At 37.8% G+C, this 20,887-nt stretch overlaps 1 pseudogene; it reads right to left on the bottom strand.

Annotated features, from left to right (window-relative positions):
- Positions 1 to 12,223: 12,223 nt before the first annotated feature.
- LOC123952549 lies at positions 12,224 to 17,798 on the bottom strand (annotated as a pseudogene).
- Positions 17,799 to 20,887: the final 3,089 nt, after the last annotated feature.

Below are 20,887 nucleotides of genomic sequence, written 5' to 3'. Positions count from 1 at the left end.
TTCTGATCTTCTTCCCCAAGTCCCCTGCTACTATTAACTTTTCTGAGTCCTCAAATAGTGGCCCCATGCTCCTGTACAGACTGACTATATAGCTGTATTCAGGGGAAGAAACCGGGTGGAGTAAACTTATTCCATCTTACACAGAACTGGAATCATTACTTTATAGTTTAAATAACAACTTTATTTTCCTCCATTACTCTTCCAAGGTTATGTGTTCATTTAAAGTTTTATATCTTAAGAAAGCTTTAGTCATTAACATTTTCTTAGGAAATTGTCCTTAATTCAAATGTAAATTTAAAAATTTATTAACAGAGATTTAAATAGCATACGTTTCCAATTATTGTATTCTCTTCTACATATATGGTGTCATTTAGTTTCTTTCCAATATTACATATGGCTCATTTTACTTTTTTTCTCTTGATTACTTGCATGAACATTTTTACTGATTGTGCTTTTTAGAGACCCAAAACTTGGACTTTTTGTTTTCTGATACATTAACTTGTGCTTTTACCCTGAACACTTCTTTTGTAGTTCCTTGACTTGAATCCTTTTTTTTATTTATTCTGCTTTTTAAATAGTGCTCTTAGAGGTATCATTTCCCACTGAGTCTAGCTTCAGCTAAATCTTATGTGTAGTACATGATTATTTTCTAAACACCCTGTAATTGGACTTTTGTTTCCTCTTTGGCCCAGAAATTACTGAAGTGGGTGACTTATTTTATTTTCATGTTATAGTTTTTTGTTCTTTTTGTTTTTTTTTTAAAGTTTTTTTTTATTTATTTGACAGAGAGAGATCACAAGTAGGCAGAGAGGCAGGCAGACAGAGAGAGAGGAAGGGAAGCAGGCTCCCCGGCGAGCAGAGAGACCGACGTGGGACTCGATCCCAGGACCCCGGGATCCCGTCCCGAGCCGAAGGCAGAGGCTTTAACCCACTAAGCCACCCAGGCGCCCCTCATGTTATAGTTTTAATTCCAAGTATTTGTACATTTTGTTACTGTATTTTAAAGTTAATTCCCAGGTTTATTTCATCGAGGGCACACAACAGGTCTGTTCTTATTGAAATCTTCGATGACCTAATATATGTCATTAGGTTTCAGGACATTTTTAGTTGTATGATATAAATTCTTCTCTTATAAATCAGTTTTACTGTACACATTATCTACATGCTCTATGTCCTTATTCACTTTAATCTACCCAATCTGTTCAAGACTGAAAGTGTGTTAAACTCTGGTACAGTCATTTTTTGACAATTTACACTTATATTTTTAGCTTTGCTTTATATTTTTGTGATATATTAAGTTTTATGCATAAATGTTCAAAATGGTTATATATTCTCTGTGAATAAGGATACACTCATTATCAAGGTAACTTCAAACTTTAGCAACATAAAATTAGCCTTTGTTCATTTGCCATATTTACTTTGAACTTCACTAAGTCTGGATGGTACCTCAGGTTTACAATAATTACTATTAGTATTATTGTTATTATCGATATCACTATTTTCAATTTGCTTGATATTTCCTTACTTAGTCTTTTATCCCCTCTTTTAGGCTGTCTCTCTTCAATATGCCTTAGAAGGAAATTAGATTTCTGATGGACTTAAGAAACAAATATAAGTCATAAATAAGACAGAAGAATATACAGATGAACATTTCTAATGTTCATGAAAAGAACATTGATTTATTTGACCACATAGCAATTAACACTTTTATTCATCATAAAATACCATTAAACAAATTAGAAGGAAAAAGACAGATTGGAAAATGGCAGAAAAAAATCTTATTATCCCTACATATAAAGCATCCTTGTCAGTCTACATTAGCAAGACAACTGAAAATATGGACAAAGGATAATGGAAAAGCAATTCACCAAGGAATATGTTCAGATGGACACCAAGCATATGAAAAACCATTCAGCCACATTTTTAATTGTGGAACTAGGCATTATAATTAAAACAAGAAACTTTTTTCTTTGCATTTCACGTTGGCAAAAATTACTGAATATATATTCAGCCCCAGACTAGCAAAGGCTGAGTAGCAGACACAAAGCACATGTGTTTCTATTCTTCCATCCCTCATCGAAGTTAAACATCACTAATTTATCTTAGCGTTCTTTGCTGCTGGGCCCACATGTGGTCTTCCAGTCCTCCTCATAAAGGAGTGCCAGGTCACCACCACTAATTAATCGATGCTGGTACTCCAGATGGAATCTATCTGCCGTCCCTAAAGTCTGATGAAAGTGGGGCTGTTATGCACGGTTAGCCTGATTCAATAATATGATTTTTAAAAAATTATAATGATCATATTCTTTAACAAGGCATCTTCTCAAAGCAGATCATCAGAAATGAGCACACATTTATGTACAAGGCTGGAATTTAAAGTACTAATTACAAAAGTGACATGTTGGGAATACTGGCAATAATCTTAACATAAAATAATATGAGAATGATTCGATAAAGCATATTTGATGCATACAAAGAAAATTTACAATTAGTATGCTTATGTTCTCAAAAAAGTTCAGGGCTCTACAAATGCTCAATACATCCTGCTAAATTGGGAGGCGGGGAGGCAAAAAAACACACTCGCATAATGTGAATGAAGAAAATACACATAGAAAATGATGCAAGGAAACATAAAAATGTAATAATGCTTATTTTAAGGTAGAACAATGGCTATGGGTGGTTATTTCAATCTTTACATTTTAAGCCACAGAATATACCTTGGTATTCCATCCAGATAGTGCCGAGGAGATCATACAGAGGATGTTACTGCTGGTTGGCCTTGAGCCGGACCCAGGCAACTGGAGGCTGCCTACCACCTCCCCTGTCCTTGGAATGTATCTTCTGGCCACCATTCTCATAGCGGGAAGCATTTTCAAGGAGGCAGCCTTGAGAGAACAATGTGTTGTTGAGACCATCTGGATGGTATACATGACTAAACCTAGTTAAATCCTCTAAATAAACTTAAGGTTCTGGTAGGTGGGTATGGAGGTCTACTGATCTTTCAGCTGACAAGTCTCCTATCTAAATTCCCTCACTTTATTAAACCTGCCATCTATCAATCTGGAGTGGTCTGCCTTTTTGATCTCTCACTGCCCTGAAGGCAGAGGGGCAATTTTCAGATTACACCTGGGAAACCTTCAAATTTGAGAACCAATAATATAGATATTATGAAATATGTATCAGTAGTAACCTATGGTTAAGTAAATTCAATATTGTAAACCTCCCAAAGTGTCTATGTCTAATATAAAATTTTCAAATTCTGGCTTTGTGTACATAGCGGTTTCTGATGATCTATGGAGTATAACCCCTAAAACTTAATGACTTAAAACAATTATTATTAACTTTTAAGATTCTGTTGGTTAATTGGGATCAGTTGACTGGGTCTCATTCAGCTCTCATGGGATTCCAATTACACAGAGGCTGTGGCTGGAGTTACCTAGAGCCTCAACCGACAAGGACATCCAAGATGGCTTCTCCACTCACAATGTGAAACTCAGTGCATTTCCATGTAGTTCTCTTTCCAAAAGAAAAGCCCAGACTTTTGATATGGTGGCTCGCAGCTTCAGCAGGCAGGAAGCAGAACCACTGGGCCCGTTAAGAGTGATGACTGGATATGGCATGCTATCACTTCAGCCATTCTCTAATGGTCAAGCAGACAGAAAGCCTATCTAATTTTAAGGGGGTGGAGAAAGAGACTCTACCTCTTGACTGGGAAGCAGTGAGATCAACACTGCAGAAAATCATGTGGAATGAAAATTATTATCGTGGACCGCTTCAGAAAATACACTCTGTCACTCAGTATTAGAAGCAAATCTATCACTTTTAAGGATCTCTTACCTATTCTTCAACTTGCCAGCCTCATAGCTAAGGATTCTAAGCCTTCAAAGAGCTTTAATGTACTCAGTGGGTCTTAAGCTGATGTAAAGTCTAAAAAAATAGTAACTTTCTCTTATTTCACTACTTGATAAAGGACCAATTTTCAGTAGCTTAATTTATCCCTTATGGAATGTGATTTGATCTCAGACTTACAAAGTTTGCAAACTTGAACAGTTTAAAATGAAATAACATACTCCACTAACTTCTGTTCCTCCTGTTAATCTGTGCCTTGTTTTCTTCTAGCCAGATGTTTCTCATACTTCATTTGCCTAACAATATTCAGACTAGGAAACGATTCTAGCATTAAAATGATGCACCAAGCATACCCACATTTATTTTCCATATCCTTGGCTCTTTCTAGATCTGTCTTGCATTTTTCAACATCCTTAATTTCTATTGGACCCAGATGGAATCTAAGTTTGCCAGGAAAGAAAGAAAACCAAACATGCGCCAGTATTTTATACTCTTCCATGCTATATGGAAAAGGTCTGAAGATACAATACGCTCTTTAAAATCATGCACACCAGGCATTTAGTTGAAGAAAGCGTGGTAGCCAACTTCTGAAATGGCCCCCAGTGGCCCCTAATGACCTCTGCCTCCTGATATCCATGGAATTTTGTAATTCTTTCCCTTTGAATGTGGGTTGGACATAATGACTTACTTCCAACAAGTAAAATATGACAAAGTGTTGGGACGTCACTGTCAAGATTCGGTTTCAGAAGACTCTATTTTCCATTTTTTCACTCTCTCTCACTCTTTCCCTCTCTTGTTCTGAGGAAAGCCAGCTGCTGTGTCATGAGATGCCCTATGGAGAAGTCCACATGGCAAGGAACTCATGTCTCTGGCCAACAGCCAACAAGGCCCAGCAGCCTGTCTACTGTCACGTAGTAAGCTTCAAAGTGGAACTTCAGAAGCCTGTCGACAGCTGTATGTTCCGAAGCTGACCCTTCCACTGTCAAGTCTTGAGATAAGTGCAGCCCTGGGCAGCATCATGACTGCTACCCTGTGAGGTGCTCTGAGCCAGAAAACCCAGCTTAGCAACACCTAAAATTCTGAACTATGGAAATGTCAGATACTAAACACTTGTCACGGAAAGCCACCAAATCGTAGGGTAATTTGACATGGCAGCCGCAATTTGGGTACCTAAAATTTATAGAGAAAGCTCATGTCTTTGGCTCTAAGAACAAGGAAAAGTCCTCCTGTGGTCCAAAGTGTATGGAGGGAATCAACATTTTTTTTTCTCTCCTTTCTCTTGCTACTTCATTTTGAGGGCAGCCCTGGTAGCACAGTCTCTATACAGAGAGGGGGGATAAAACTCTAAAAGAAATTCTGGCTTTTTACCATAAGAGACAGAAAGCATAGGGGAAATTCCAGGGACTAGAGAGCTAGAGGAAGATTCCCTAATTCTATGTATGAACTGATACAAGTTGTCATTCATGAGCTGCAAGTGCATGAACAGACACACAGAAGAACAGCTTTGAGAACTGAGATGCAATATAAACCACTACCCATAACCCTGACTAACCTCTCCACAGTGCATGTATGGAGCAGACGCATGCAACACAGGAAAGTGTTTGAAAACTAAACTTACACCAGAATCACCACCCACAGAAAGAGAGAGAGAACTTGTGGTCTAAACCTAACTGGATTGATTGTGTGATAACATAAAATAACATAACATAACATAACATAACATAACATAACATAACATAGCATAACATAATGTAACAAGATTGGCATCTCCAAGGGATTTTAAAAAGACCCAGAATCTCACAATACCATACCCAAATATCCAGGATATAACCCAAAATTACTTCAGAGAAAAAGAAAGATCTGATCACTTTTGAAGGGAGAAGACAGTCAACAAATTCAGACCCCAAGATGTTTGGTATCAGACAAAGATGTTAAAGGAGCTATTTATTATACACATGCTCCCTAAGGTAAAAGTGAATATTCTTCAAACTTTTTTTTTCCGTTTTTTTCTCTTTTTCTTAATTTTTACTATTGCATGCAGAGATAACATTTCACCTACATAGAGGCATTTCTTCCAAAGAGCGTTTTTGTTCAAACTGGGTTTTTTTCTTTTTTCCTTTTCTTTCTTTCTTTTTCCTGTTGCATGTAGAGATAACACTTCACCTACAGAGAGGTATTTCTCTCACAGACCTTTTGTGTTCAAGTTGTTCTTCCCTTTTCCTTTTTTTTTCTTAAGTTTCACTGTTGCATGCAGAGATAACATTCTACCTACATAGAGGCATTTCTTCCATAGAAATGTGAATATTCTTAAAATGCATGACAAGCAGAATTCTTGAGCAAAGAAATTGTAAAAATGAACCAGATAGAGATTTAAAAACTAAAAAAATACATTATCTAAAATTTTAAAAGATTAGTGGCTGAAGGGGATGACAGAGGAAATATTTAGTGAACTTAAAAGTAGGTAAATATGATCCAGTTTGAAAGACAGTCAAAAAGATTTGGAGAAAAAAAAAGAACACAGGTACAGTTACCTGTGGGACAATATCATAGTTTTAATATTCATGTCATTGGAGTCTCAGAAAAAAAAGAAGAAACTGACTGATGCAAATATATATATGTGTGTGTATCTATATATATATATTTAAAGAAAATATAGGTAGACACTTCTTAAATTTTGCAAAAGACAAATATATAGATGCAAGAAGTTCTGAGAACCCTACAAAGGATAAACTGAAAACAAAACAAAACAAAAACCCATGCTTAGCCAGATATACCAAACCAAACTACCAAGAAACAAAGATAGAGAAATAGATAAAACACACAGGGAAACAATTTGAATGACTGTGGATTTCTCATCAAAGACCATGTAGGCCAAGGATGGTGAAATAATGACTTTTAAGTGAAAAAAAAAAAAAAAAGGAATAAAGGAATTGTCAACCCCAAATTCTACATCCGATCAGGAATGATGGCAAATAAGGATATTTTTAGCTGACAGGAAACTAGAAGAACTAGGAACTAGCAGACCAGCTCTAAAAGAAATATTAAAGGAAGCTCTTAAAGTTGAAGAAAAATGATACCAGAGGGAAACCTGGAACTACGGAAATAAAAAAGAGTGACAGAAATGATAAATATAAAGGTAAACATAATAGATTACTTTTCTCCCTTTTGAGTCCTTTAAATATAACTGTCAAACGCAAAAAGTATAAAATTAATTGTCTGGGGAGGCTTTCAATGTGATTATGTGAATGTATATTAAAAGTATAACATAAAGAAAAGAGTATAAAGGGACCTATGTGGTTATAAGGCTTCTACATTTCTATGTGTTCCAATTAAAAACAGAGACTGGCAAATTAGATTTTAAAGCAGACTCAGCTATATGTTGACTACAGGAAATCTATTTTATATATAAACACAGATTGATAAAAGTAAAAGGAAGGTAAAGGATATATTATGAAAATACCAATCAAAAGAATACTGTAGTAGACATATTAACATCAGAGCAGACTTTAGAACAAGGATATATTATCAGTATAACAAAGGATATTAAATTAATTATTAAATACTAATAAAGGGATAAATTCTCCAAGACATAATAATCCTTAATATGTGTACTGCTAACAATAAGCATCAAACTACATGAAGCAAAAACTGATAGATCTAAAAGAGGAAGTGGACAAATTAACAAATATAGTTGGATATACCTACAGTCAGTAATCAATGGAAGAATCAAATGGAAAAATCAGCAAAGATATGAGACTTGGGGCACCTGGGTGGCTCAGTGGGTTAAAGCCTCTGCCTTCGGCTCAGGTCATGATCTCAGGGTCCTGGGATCGAGCCCCACATGGGGCTCTCTGCTCTGTGGGGAGCCTGCTTCCTCCTCTCTCTGCCTGCCTCTCTGCCTGCTTGTGATCTCTGTCAAATAAATAAATAAAATCTTAAAAAAAAAAAAAGATATGAGACTTAACACTAATTGCCATTTATAGAACACTTTATCCAACAATAGCAGAATATGCATTATTTTCAAATATTCATAGAACAGTCACCAAGATAGATCATTTTCTAGGCCATTAAAAAGTCTTAATCAATTTATAAGAATTGAAATCATACAAAGTATGTGCTCATTATAAATGTAATTAAACTAGAAATCAATACAGAAAGACATCTGGAAAATTCCAAGACATTTAGAAATTAAACAACGAATGAGCCAAGAGAAAAATCTCAAGAGAAATTAGAAAATATTTTTAACTGAAAGGAAATGAAAATGCAACCTATCCTAATTTATGGAATATGGCTAAATCAGTACTCACAGAGAAATTTGTAAAATTAAATGCTTATATTTAAAAAAAAAGAAAATTTCAAGTTGGTTATCTAACCTCACATTAAGAAACTAGTGAAGAAGAACAAATTAAACCAGAATAAGCAGAAGGAAGGAAATAATACATACATTACTACGGGAGTGTATTCTTCAAATATATGAAGAGATATATATGGAGTAGAAAACAGGAAAATCAGAGAAAATCAATTAAACCAAAGAATAGATCTCTACTAAAACCCCAGCCAGACAAAACATGGAGAAAAAATAACACAAATTACCAACATCAAAGGGAAGATAACACTACAGATCTCACAGATACTACAAGGACAGTAAGAGAATACTACAAACAACCCTAAACCCATAAATTCAACAACTTAGATGAGATGGATGAATTTCTTGAAAACTATCAACTACCAGAAGTCACGCCAAACCAAATTTTTGGTGACTGGAAGGCATTCATTCATCTCAGAAAACTCTCCAGGTGTTATTCGGGACAATTCCCTGCTCCCAGGTGCTATTTCTCCAGCATCAGGCTGACTTCCCATCTCCACCCTCCAGCTACCAACAGAGATTAGTTCCAAATTTTGGCCATTGATTCTCTGGTTGCCCCTTTTCCTTATAAACTTCCAATTTCATCTCTTCACCACCCCCTCTCTATCCCTACACCCTCACGATTTTTGTTGAGAGGAGAATATAATCTTCGGAAAGGATAGCCTAGGCTTCTATGGAAAATTTTTTGAAGAGTGTCTGATTAGCTTGAGTCCCTCTCCTTCTTATCTGCTGCCCAAACTTTCTCAGCAGCAACGTGTGCACTTGGTATTGGTGCTCATTCAGGAAGAATCAAAGCACTTCCCTGCTACTCTGTACGTGGCCAAGCTCTCAATCAAGAGCCTTTCTTCATCTAGCCACACTATTTTCCAAATCAACCTGTTATCAGTAGCATGTGGTTTGTCTCAGGAGCTTTATTTCCTGCTTTGAAGAATCAACAGAGTTCTCAGAGTTGAAGAAGGCTCCTTGCTCAAATAATCGTGATAAGGTTAGGATGCTAAAAGGACATCTGCTATAGCTCTTCCTTCTAATTTATACAATTTATGCCTGTAGATCTTGGTTTATGGATTAACTTTTAGGGTTCCTCCTCTCTTGTCAACTTCCCAGGTAGTCTGTGTGAGTTTATAATAAAATGGGAAATACATATTCAAAAACACAATTCTCATCTCTGATAAATGATTAAGAAGATTTTTACCAATTTCTTATAATTTTGGAGTTGTATCCCCCAACTAATACTAACACTGGACAAATATATATTCTCAGGCAGCATTTGCCACTCCCTTGACAGGTATGACGAGTTACATTCCTGGCAATATTTTGAGAGAACACAAGAGCAATGGAGTTTGTAATAGATTCACTAATGAAGCCAAAAAGTTATAACGTTTGAACTTCCCAAAAGCCGCCCCCATAATTAATACGAATTTCTTTAAACCACTAGAACTGGGCCTCATTCCTCTCCCACACTCCCTGGGAATTCTGACTGCCATCCAGGATCTTCCCTATGATTTAAGACCAAGAGGACATGGTCTTTATGGTGTCTCCCAAACCGGACTTCTCTTAGTTACATGTTGACTACCCGTTTCTCCTTGAAGTGATCCCCAACTTTGCAGAAACACCTGAATGCTGGCACCAACACCTCTCTGAGCTGAGCCCCTGCCGTGTCTTTTTAATTTTTTTTGTAACCAAAATCCATGGTATGTGCTTCTCTAAGAAAATACAACTCCTGTTCCCTTCTTTTCTGTCTTTCAACAGCTAGCAGGCACTGCCTACCATCCCTCTTACACAAAATTACCTCTTTATGTTCTACCCCTTATTTAAACAGGTATTTCCCTCTTTTGTTCTCTTGTTTCCCTTTCTAAATCCCTAGGAGTATTACATTTAGGGCTTGATTTTCACTTGGAAATGTTTTCCATATTTGTGGCACCAGTGCCACCAGAGGACTTATAGTAGGTCAAGTGAAGAAAAACAGTGCAGAATGAATGGAGAATTAAAAAAAAAAAAAAAAAAAAAGCTAAAACTCTTTTGCAACAGATCAAAATGTCAGTCAATTATTTTCTGCTAGAACACATTTCATCAAATAATTCATGGCTATTCTAAGAACTATTGCTAGTTGGATTAATCAAAAAAAATGAATTTGTATAGTCATTCTCCTTTAAAACACAGATTTTCAGATTTGAATGTCTGAGGAATTTTTTAAATTCTTTTAAAAAGATTTATTTATTTTAGAGAGAGAATGTGCACATGGGGAGGGGCTGAGAATCTCAAGCAGACTGCCTGCTGTGTGTGGAGCCTCATGCAGGACTTGATCTCACAACCCATGAGATGGTGACCTCAGCCGAAAATAAGAGTCAGACACCCAAGTGACTAAGCTACCCAGGTGCCCCAAATGCCTGAGGACTTTTTAAAAACACTAATACCTGGGTCTCAGTCACAAAGACTGATTTAGCTTGTGTGAGTTGCAACCTGGGCATTAAGATTTTTCGAAGTTCCCCAGGTGACTCCATTGTGCAACAGAATGACTTTACCGTGCAGCCAATTTATCATGAGAACCATCACCAGAGTCTAATAAAACACAGATTGCTAGAGTTGCTGATTCAGTAGGTTTGAATGGGACCTGAGGATTTCCATTCCTAATAAATTCCCAGCAGAAACTGTTGTTCCAGAGGTCATACAGTGAGAACCACTGCTTTCTTTCTTCCCTTTTTTTTTAAACATGTAATGTATTATTTGTTTCAGGGGTACAGGTCTATGATTCAACAGTCTCACACAATTCACAGCACTCACCATAGCACATACTCTCCCCAGTTTCCATCACCCCACTACCCCATCCCTCCCCCGCCCCACCCCAGCAACCCTCAGTTTGTTTCCTGAGACCAAGAGTCTCTTGAGTTTTGTCTCCCTCTCTGGTTTCATCTTGTTTCATTTTTCCCTCCCCCTATGATCCTCTGTCTTGTTTCTCAAATTCCTCAAATCAGGGAGATCATATGATAATTGTCCCTCTCTGATTGACTTACTTCATTTAGCGTAATACCCTCTAGTTCCATCCATGTCGTTGCAAATGGCAAGATTTCGGGGGTTTTGATGGCTGCATAATATTCCATTGTGTATGTGTGTGTGTGTGTGTGTGTGTGTATACCACAACTTCTTTATCCATTCATCAACTGATGGACATCTAGGCATCTAGGCTCTTTCCATAGTTTGGCTATTGTGGACATTGCAGCTATAAACATTGGGGAACACGTGCCTCTTCGGATCACTGTATTTGTATCTTTGGGGTAAATATCCAGTAGTACAACTGCTGGGTTGTACTATCTTCAACTTTTTGAGGAACCTCCATGCTGTTTTCCAGAGTGGCTGAACCAGCTTGCATTCCCACCAACAGTGTAGGAGGGTTCCCCTTTCTCCACATTCTCGCCAACATCTGTCATTTCCTGACTGGTTAATTTTAGCTTTTCTGACTGGTCTGAGAACCACTGCTTTCAAGTGCATACAAATCACCTACAGGTGCAGAGGAATCCTGTAAAAGGCAGGTCTACTTCAGTCTGTGTGGGATTGGAGTAGAATTTCTGCATTTCTAATAAGCTTTCAGGAGATACTAATGCTGCTGATCCACAGACCATACTTTATACAGCAAAAGATTAGAGCACAGGAAATTAACTATTAGAGTAGGACATTCATAAAATAAATACGATTTTGTGAAATAATGAGAAAAAAAATTTAGTACCAAAACACCATTTTGAAGCAAATTTTCAACTGTAATTTCAGTATCATCACACGGATATATGAGAAAAATTTCATGACCTTTGAAAATTATGAAAAAATGCTTGAAGTCATAGAATGAGAAATTCAAAATTACTTTTTTCAGGTTTTATATGTTTATTCAGAAAATGATTCAATTATGGATGATGAATTTTTAGCACTATGAAATCCAACAGTTTAAAATCCCTTTTCCCTGCAATTCTGTTTATTACACTTTTTTTTTGTAGTCCTGAAGAATTACTCTTAAGTTTTTCATGCATTCAGGAATTTTGCATGATCTCTGATATGATCAGGAATAAAGGCTGCAGTGAAGCTGTATCTATCATCACAACCCTCTTAAACCTAAAAACAAGGACTTTCTTTTCTGTGCAGGCAGCTATGAAGTTACCAAGCAGTGACTGTCCATCTGGAAGGAACTGGTCATCTTTTCCTTCATCAATTATTATGTCTAGCTGAGCACCTGGATAGGACTTTGCAAGCTGGATAGCATCATAAGTCTTCCATTTATTTTGATCTGTCCCTAAATATCTACTAAAGGATTTTTTTTTTTTTTTTTTTTTTTTTTTTTTTTTTGTCCCAAGACAGAGCACTGGGTTGCAAACTGGAGCAAAGGCAGATACAGATTTGTATTTTCCAGGATTCTTTGGAGCACAAATCAGAGTTTCATGGCCTCCCATGGAGTGGCCAAAGACATCCTTTGGGGGTCCACTGGAAAACTGGCATTTATAAGTTGGGGAAGTGCCCTAGTTACATAAGAATACATTCTGTATTTGGGGCTCCTGGGTAGCTCAATTGGCTAAGTGTCCAACTCTTGGTTTCGACTCAGATGATCTCATGGGTGGTAGGATCGAGCCCGGAGTCAGGCTCAGTGGGGAGTCTGCCTGACCATTCTCTCCCTCTGCCACTCTTTCTCTCTCTCCCTCTCTCTCTCAAATACATAAATAAATCTTTTTTAAAAATGTAAGTCTTGTGGTAGTTTTTAAAAATCAGTGCCTGAAAAGTGCCTACAGAGTAAGAATTGGAACCACTGGGCTCCTGAATAAGTAATAATTTGAAGGCCATTTTCACAAAAGAGTTCTAATATTACAATTTTATAATTCTGTTTCAGCTCTCATATTTTTTATTTTCTAGGCTTGAGGTTAGCAGACTCAACAATTTTTACACTCCTACTCTGCAAGTGTTTATCCAGTTTTACGTAAATGACAAATCAATCCCTGAATTTTGTTAAGTGCTTTCTATTTTTTGGATAGTGAAGGTCTTATAATAGGGTGGAGAGAGAACATTTGGTTCCTTTTGTGACCTTCTCATACACATTTTAAAGCAATGGCTTCAGTTTTAGGAACTGCTGGCTTTTGGGAAACATCTGAATGTGAGACTTCCAAATTCTGAGAGAATAAGCAAATAACCAAATAAAATGGCATTATAGTGTGATAACTGAACCTTTTAGACTCAAGATTCTAGATTTTAGAGGAAGTGGCCAATATAAAAATGGCAAGAAAGAGATCTGTTAGAAAATGATAAAGAATGAGATAAAGCCATCCTTCAAAAGCAGGAATAAGACATTAAGCAGATTTTAGTAAAAATAAAATCAATAATATATATATTTCTCCCTTGCAAAATTAGGATTATTCTCACCAGTCTGAGAGCTCATGTTTGACGGTATAGAGGCTCTGGGTGATCAATACAAGTAAACAAGACCTGATGGGGTGACAGCCCGTTTGGGCTCTCAGTAAAATGAGAAGGTTCTACTTGACACTGTTTCTTAGTCTATGGGGGCAGGAGGAGGACACACAACACTTTGAGAAGCTTATGAAAGCTATAGATCCTCTCTCCAGAAAAATTCACAATTTGCATGTGATTCCATAGATTCCAGATGCCCTGACCAGGGCTGATGGATGGGGTTGCTTAGAGCCCAAGTGAACACACACGTTACACAGTACTTGGCACAGAGGAAGTTCTATATGTTGGTGATGATGGTAATAAACAGTTTTGTTTCACGAGGTGAAGAAGCAGGAAAAAACCCACTTGTTTCATATATGGGATTTCATTCAAGCTAGTCATTAGAGAACACTCCTCCCGGATTCTGGCAACAGGCGATCAGCCTCTACTGTCAACATCTGTTATTTTGAATGCTCCTTCTTTCCTGTTTTTAATCAATAATTTTTGGCAACTTGGGAGAAGATCCATTTAAGAACTACTGACTATTTATTAATTCCTTTGTACCAAGCTCTCTGATAAGCAATTAGTCTGCATTAGCTCCTTTAATCCACAGAAATCCTAGTAAGTAAGGTTTACTAATGAAGAAGTTGAGGCTTCCAGTAGTAACTAGTGATCCCACAGACTATTGTGTGCCATGAGCAGCTCCGTTCCACAAAGTGAAAAATAGATAAAACACTATTCATTTTTTAAAATAAATCAACCTTCGTTAGCCCAGGAATTACTGAAAATTTCTTCCCGGTTCTTTTTTTTTTTTTTTTTTTAAGATTTTATTTATTTGTGTAAGATAGAGAAAGCGAGCACAAGCAGAGGGAGCAGCAGGCAGAGGGAGAAGCAGGCTCCCTGTTGAGCCAGGAGCCCAACATGGGACTCGATCCCAGGACCCTGGGATCATGACCAAGCCAAAGGCAGACACTTAACTGACTGAGCCACCCATGCATCCCTTCTTCCAGGTTCTAACAACAGTCTGTTAATACTCATTTTCACTGTCTGTTATTTAGATTGTCATTATCTCCTGATTTTCGTCAATATTTTCATGTGAACTCTGGACAAGGTAAACTAGGAGCCGCTAGCTCTTGAATACGCCATTCTGACCAGAACTGTCATTTCTACCACGTAATTCCCAACATTGTCATTTGGTTTCCTTTCTAGCTTTGGCCTTCGTCAAGAACTTGCTCCCTGGAATATAAAATGAACCTGATTCTATGCTCTATACTTGCATACCTTGTTTTCCTTTTCATTCATCTTGGTTTCATGCTAAACATGAAATTAGCTAGAACATTCCACTTCAAAGTATTCACTGCAAGGTTGTGAAGAAAAGAACACCATTTCTGTAAAGACTACCATGCTCGACTTTACTTGGTAAATATTTGCCATTAATGTCAGTAGGTGATAGAAACTGCTCATCCTGTGATCATCTGCTTTCTCTTTATAGGCTTTTAGCCTCTGCCCTCTCCTCTCACCACTTAAAAGCTTTTCTGATGCATACTCACATTTTGGCCTCATATTGTCATACTCTACACATTATCCTTGAGTGGCTTCATCCACTTTCAGATATTCATGACATGCAAAGCTCCATTCCCAGCCCAGACCTTTTTCCAAACTCTCGACTTATTAAATCATTAACAACTTGGATCAACCATCCAGTTTCCTGTGGGCATCTCAAACTCCACATGTCCAAAACAAAGTTATTATCTTCAACAATCCTTCTACCTCCTGAATCATCCACTTCCCTCCCACCATTCACCCATACAGAATTAACTTCTGATGTTTCTCACCACCCCACAATTATCACCTGCATTAATTTATCCTTGTGAAACTCAGAATCACCTATATTCATTGATCCATGAATTGTTAATTGCTACTTTCTGCATATGCAAATAGGAAGAATAACATTCACTTACCCCAGGAGGGTGGGGGTTGGAAGGAGTTGCAATTGTTTGAAGGCTCTAATGTATTTTTGTGTGATTAAAATGATGGTATACCTTTGAATGAATTTAAGTATAAAAGGCAAACTATTCCATCCACTTAACTTTTTTTCTTTTTGGCTTAGAAAATGTTAATATTTTCACTCAAGCCATCTGGGTCTTGGAAATATCATGTGCCTTTGATGACTATATGTGAAAACTATTTTTTGCATCTTTAAAAATTCCTGAAGGAATGCTATTACTCAGTTTGTTTTCCTTTCTATTTTTCTGACAACAAATTACAATTAACTTGCAATTCAAAAGACAAATCTGAAATACATTTAAGCAGTTCCAAGGGAACATCACAGATATCAAATGACCATATTAATAGCTATAGATAATTCAAGGGTCTCCTTGACTAACTGTCTTTTGTTTGGATGTAATTTTCTCTCATATTTAAGAAGTCCTTCAGCACCATCGGCTCCTATAATACTTTGCCATGTTTAAAAAATGTTATTCCCAGACACGGAAGTTTTGAAATTATTCCATCAAAAAGTTTCTTAAAGAAAATAAATTGGAAAAAGAATTTCCATTCCTCCTAGCTTGTTTCTTAACAAACAGCAAAGAGGACGTTTGTTACCCAAGAAACACAGTGCTACACGAATATTTTGTTATAATCAGACTTTTCCCTTCTGATTTTCCCTCTGATCCTAAGGCTAACTAATACCTGAGGGAACAATATTTTATGTGCTATATGTACAATCTGTGCAATAATATGCCTTTCGGAGATGCAGGTCTCATTTTTTAATCGGAACTATAAAACGGGGTGAATTTTCATGTAGTCTTGTCCATTTTATGGATAGACACTGAACAAATGACTACATTGCCAAAATAAATTCCCCAAGGGAAGCTGATAGACTGGAGCAGTAACACCAGTAAAAGAAATCCAACAAAGGAAATAGATTCTTCCTCTATGAAACCGAAGCATACTCTTAGAGAAAAATCAGACTTTTCCAGGGCACCTAGGTGGTCCAGTTAGGTGGTTAAGCATCTGACTCTTGATTCTGGCTTGGGTCATGGTCTCTTGGTCATGGGACGGGTCACTAGGGAGTCGGCTTGAGATTCTCTCTCTCTCCCTCTGCCTCCCACCCCCCACCCCAGGACCCTGGGCCCTCTCTCTCTCTCTGAAAGAAATAAATTAATCTTTAAAAAAAAAATAAAACTTTTCCAATTTTTTAAAGATTTTATTTATTTATTTGACAGAGAGAGAGAGAACACAAGTAGTCAGAGAGGCAGAGAGAGAAGCAGACTCCCTGCTGAGCAGAGAGCCCAACGCGGGGCTCCATCCCAGGACCCCGAGATCATGACCCAAGCCGAAGGCAGAGGCTTAACCCACTGAGCCACCCAGGTGCCCCAAACTTTTCCAATTCTTGACAGTGGTAGTAGAAGATTAGGCAGCTGACTTTTTCAATGTGTACAACTCCAAGTCAGTGATATTGATTTAGAAATATAAACAAGTGGCATTAGGATAGTGATACTGACATTGTTGTATACAGAGTAAGAACAGGCCAGTTGTCTTCCTGAGGAATTCCAAGTATGGATGCTAAATTGTTTACAGATCTATTCATCCTTTCAGTCATTATTAAATATACATCGAACACCTGCTAGGTCTAGACTCTATATTAGTTTTTGGAATGAATCAATGATTTTCTTTTAATTATAATAAAATGTATTAATTATCTTGTAGATGTAATTTGGACCTCCATCCTCTGGTATTTTTCTACCTGAATCCATTTTCCACACATGAGCCAGAATTTACTTTTTTTTTTCAAAGATTTTATTTATTTATTTGACACAGAGAGAGAGAGAGAGAGAGAGAGATCACAAGTAGGCAGAGAGGCAGGGAGAGGGAGAGGGGGAAGCAGACTCCCTGCTGAACAGAGAGTCCGATGCAGGGCTCCATCCCAGGACCCTGAGATCATGACCTGAGCCAAAGGCAGCGGCTTAACCCACTGAGCCACCCAGGCACCCCTAGAATTCACTTTGTAAAGTTAAAATTAAATTGCATGATAATGCTCAAACTCCCTTATAATGGTTTACAAAGACCTTTACGGTTTGACTCTTGCTTACCTCTCCTGCCTTGCTGTTCCACCTTGCTCTCCAGCCATATGAATTACTAACCATTCACAAACAGGTCTTTGCATGCTGTTTCCCTAGCCAAATGCATTTCCTCCCCCTCCTTGTCTGACTCTTTCCCCCTGACCTTTAGTTTCTAGCCTAAACATCTCTTTGGCTAAAACTTCAAGGACTAAAGCGTGGGCAGGTGAGCCTCTTAGGCAGTCAAATGCTCTGCTCCTGAGCTACAGGCAAAGGTGAACTTCTCACACACCATACAACACTCCGGGCCTTATACCGTGTAGCCCCTATCACGGCAAGTGATTTCCTTGTCTCGCTCCTGCTAGACTGTATCCCCCTCAAGAACAGCACTACACTTGGTTTGCTCTGCAAACCTCATGACGTGAAATACAGCCTTGGCACATCTTAGTGATAATAATTTGCTAAATGAGTAAGTCGAAAGTTGAACTATGCTTCCTTCCCATTCATCTTGGTAAGGTCATTTTACAGTGATAAGCATGTGAGATAAGGAAAATTATCCTTAGCCTCACTACTTGACTGCATAAATTCAGACATCTGAGGGTAAATGCACATAGTAAAGCATCTTCTCTTTTCCCCGCCTCATACATTTTAGTTATTTATATTATTTTAGTTATTTAGTTCAGGAAAATGATTCATCATGAAATCAATAATGTCTGATCTTTCCTACTGAGAATATTAAGTGGCTTCTTCTTGCTTTATGTTTTATGATGGATCAAAATACAAGGCATCTCCAAAATCAACTTAAATCTTTTTTTTTTTTTTTTTTTTAAAGTAAGGTAGAATGAACTGCTCTAGAGAAATAGTAGAGAGATGAGAACTCCATCTGGATAAATTATTTGGGCCCGCACAGTGTAACATTAAAAAATACTGAACTTCTTTTTTTTTTTTTTTTAAGATTTTATTTATTTGACAGACAGAGATAAGTAGGCAGAGAGGCAAGAAGAGAGAGAGGAGGAAGCAGGCTCCTTGCTGAGCTGAGAGCCCGATTCTGGACTGGATTCCAGGAACCTGGGATCATGATCTGTGAAGATCATGATGAGTGAAGGCAGAGGCTTTAACCCAATGAGCCACCCAGGCGCCCCAAAAATACTGACCTTCTGAAAAAGTTTTATTTCATTGGTATTTTCTCTTTAAATTTATTGATATGGATATGGCACCCCCGTTTTACAGCATCATTTTAAGAGATATCTATAGATCCCAAGATCAAATCTGAAAACTAAATAAACATATATCTACATATATTTGACCGGAAGGAATTAGATCAAACGTTAATGACAGTTACCTATGGCTGCATTTTATTTTCATTTTCACTCCTCTCTATTTTCCTAAAGTTTGACCAAAACGTCAAAAGAAAACCAACAAACATTTAACACACAGGAATGAACAGAAAAGATAGTAAGATTGTTCAAGAGAGAAATTAGTAAATATGGGTGTTCTGTAAGTTTATACTATCTTTAAAATTCTACAATTTTGGGGCGCCTGGGTGGCTCAGTGGGTTAAGCCGCTGCCTTCGGCTCAGGTCATGATCTCAGAGTCCTAGGATCGAGTCCCGCATCGGGCTCTCTGCTCAGCAGCGAGTCTGCTTCCCTCTCTCTCTCTGCCTGCCTCTCTGTCTACTTGTGATCTCTGTCTGTCAGATAAATAAATAAAATCTTTAAAAAAAAAAATTCTACAATTTTATGACTTCTCAATTGTATTATGCAAAAATCTGTAAGATTTCAGTCTGTACTAGATGCAGCGGGGATTCAGATAGAAATGTCTATTAAACGTTCTTTCACAATAGAAATAATTAACGAAATAGTTTACATATGACCTTGGTCATAATTAAAGGTGAATGCCTTGCACCTAGTAGTCACTGAATAAATCCACTGATTGGTCAATGAATGGTAAATGACCTTGGTGTTAAAACTGTGTCTCTGCTGCCCTCCAGTGGCTCATGTGCTTAACTCCAAAAGAGAAAATCAAGCGCCTTCCATTCCCAGACCCTTGTTTGAGAGGAGTATGAGTGCTCAGATTTGGGGGCTTGGTATTCCTTTTGGGAAGAATTTTGTATTCAACCTCTGTGATAGAACCTTGGTAGGTCAAGGCCAAACGCATTATCTGTCTCCTTCCACCTGCAAAAAGCCAAACTGAAGCAATTGCAACAGATGGTGTCAATAAACAATATGTTTATGTTCACATTTCATAGGGATTTTTTCATTTGTGTCACCACAAACTTTTAGTAAGAAATTGTAGTGAGGGGTGCCTAGGGGGCTCAGTCAGTTAAGTGTCTGCCTTTGGCTCAGGTGATGATCTCAGGGTCCTTGGATTAAGCCCTGGCTCTGCCCTCTCCATGGCTCGTACTCTCTCTCTCTCTCAAATACATAAATAAACCCTTAAAAGAAAAAAGAAATTGTGGTGATAGTAATAATAATAATTGCAACTCCTTTATTAGAAATAGCTCTGGCTCCTTGTTTTTTTTTTCTTTAAAAAATTTTTTTTAATTATTTTTTTAATTTATTTTTATTTGTTTATTTACAGCATAACAGTGTTCATTGTTTTGGCATCACACCCAGTGCTCCATGCAGTACGTGCCCTCCCTATTACCCACCACCTGGTTCCTCAACCTCCCACCCCACCCCCCACCCCCCCCGCCGCCCCTTCATAACCCTCTGGTTGTTTTTCAGAGTCCATAGTCTCTCATGGTTCATCTCCCCTTCCAGTTTCCCTCAACTCCCTCTCCTCTCCATCTCCCCATGTCCTCCATGTTATTTGTTATGCTCTACAAATAAGTGAGACCATATGATACTTGACTCTCTCTGCTTGACTTATTTCGCTCAGCATAATCTCTTCCAGTCCCGTCCATGTTGCTACAAAAGTTGGGTATTCGTCCTTTCTGATGGAGGCATAATACTCCATTGTGTATATGGACCACATCTTCCTTAACCATTCATCCGTTGAAGGGCATCTTGGTTCTTTCCACAGTTTGGCGACCGTAGCCATTGCTGCAATAAACATTGGGGTACAAATGGCCCTTCTTTTCACTACATCTGTATCTTTGGGGTAAATACCCAGCAGTGCAATTGCAGGGTCATAGGGAAGCTCTATTCTTAATTTCTTCAGGAATCTCCACACTGTTCTCCAAAGTGGCTGCACT

The sequence above is a fragment of the Meles meles genome, chromosome 11, assembly GCF_922984935.1.
Source record: "Meles meles chromosome 11, mMelMel3.1 paternal haplotype, whole genome shotgun sequence".
NCBI classification, from domain to species: domain Eukaryota; kingdom Metazoa; phylum Chordata; class Mammalia; order Carnivora; family Mustelidae; genus Meles; species Meles meles.
Note: the sequence above shows the minus strand (reverse complement) of the source record. Positions and strands in the feature narration are given on the sequence as shown.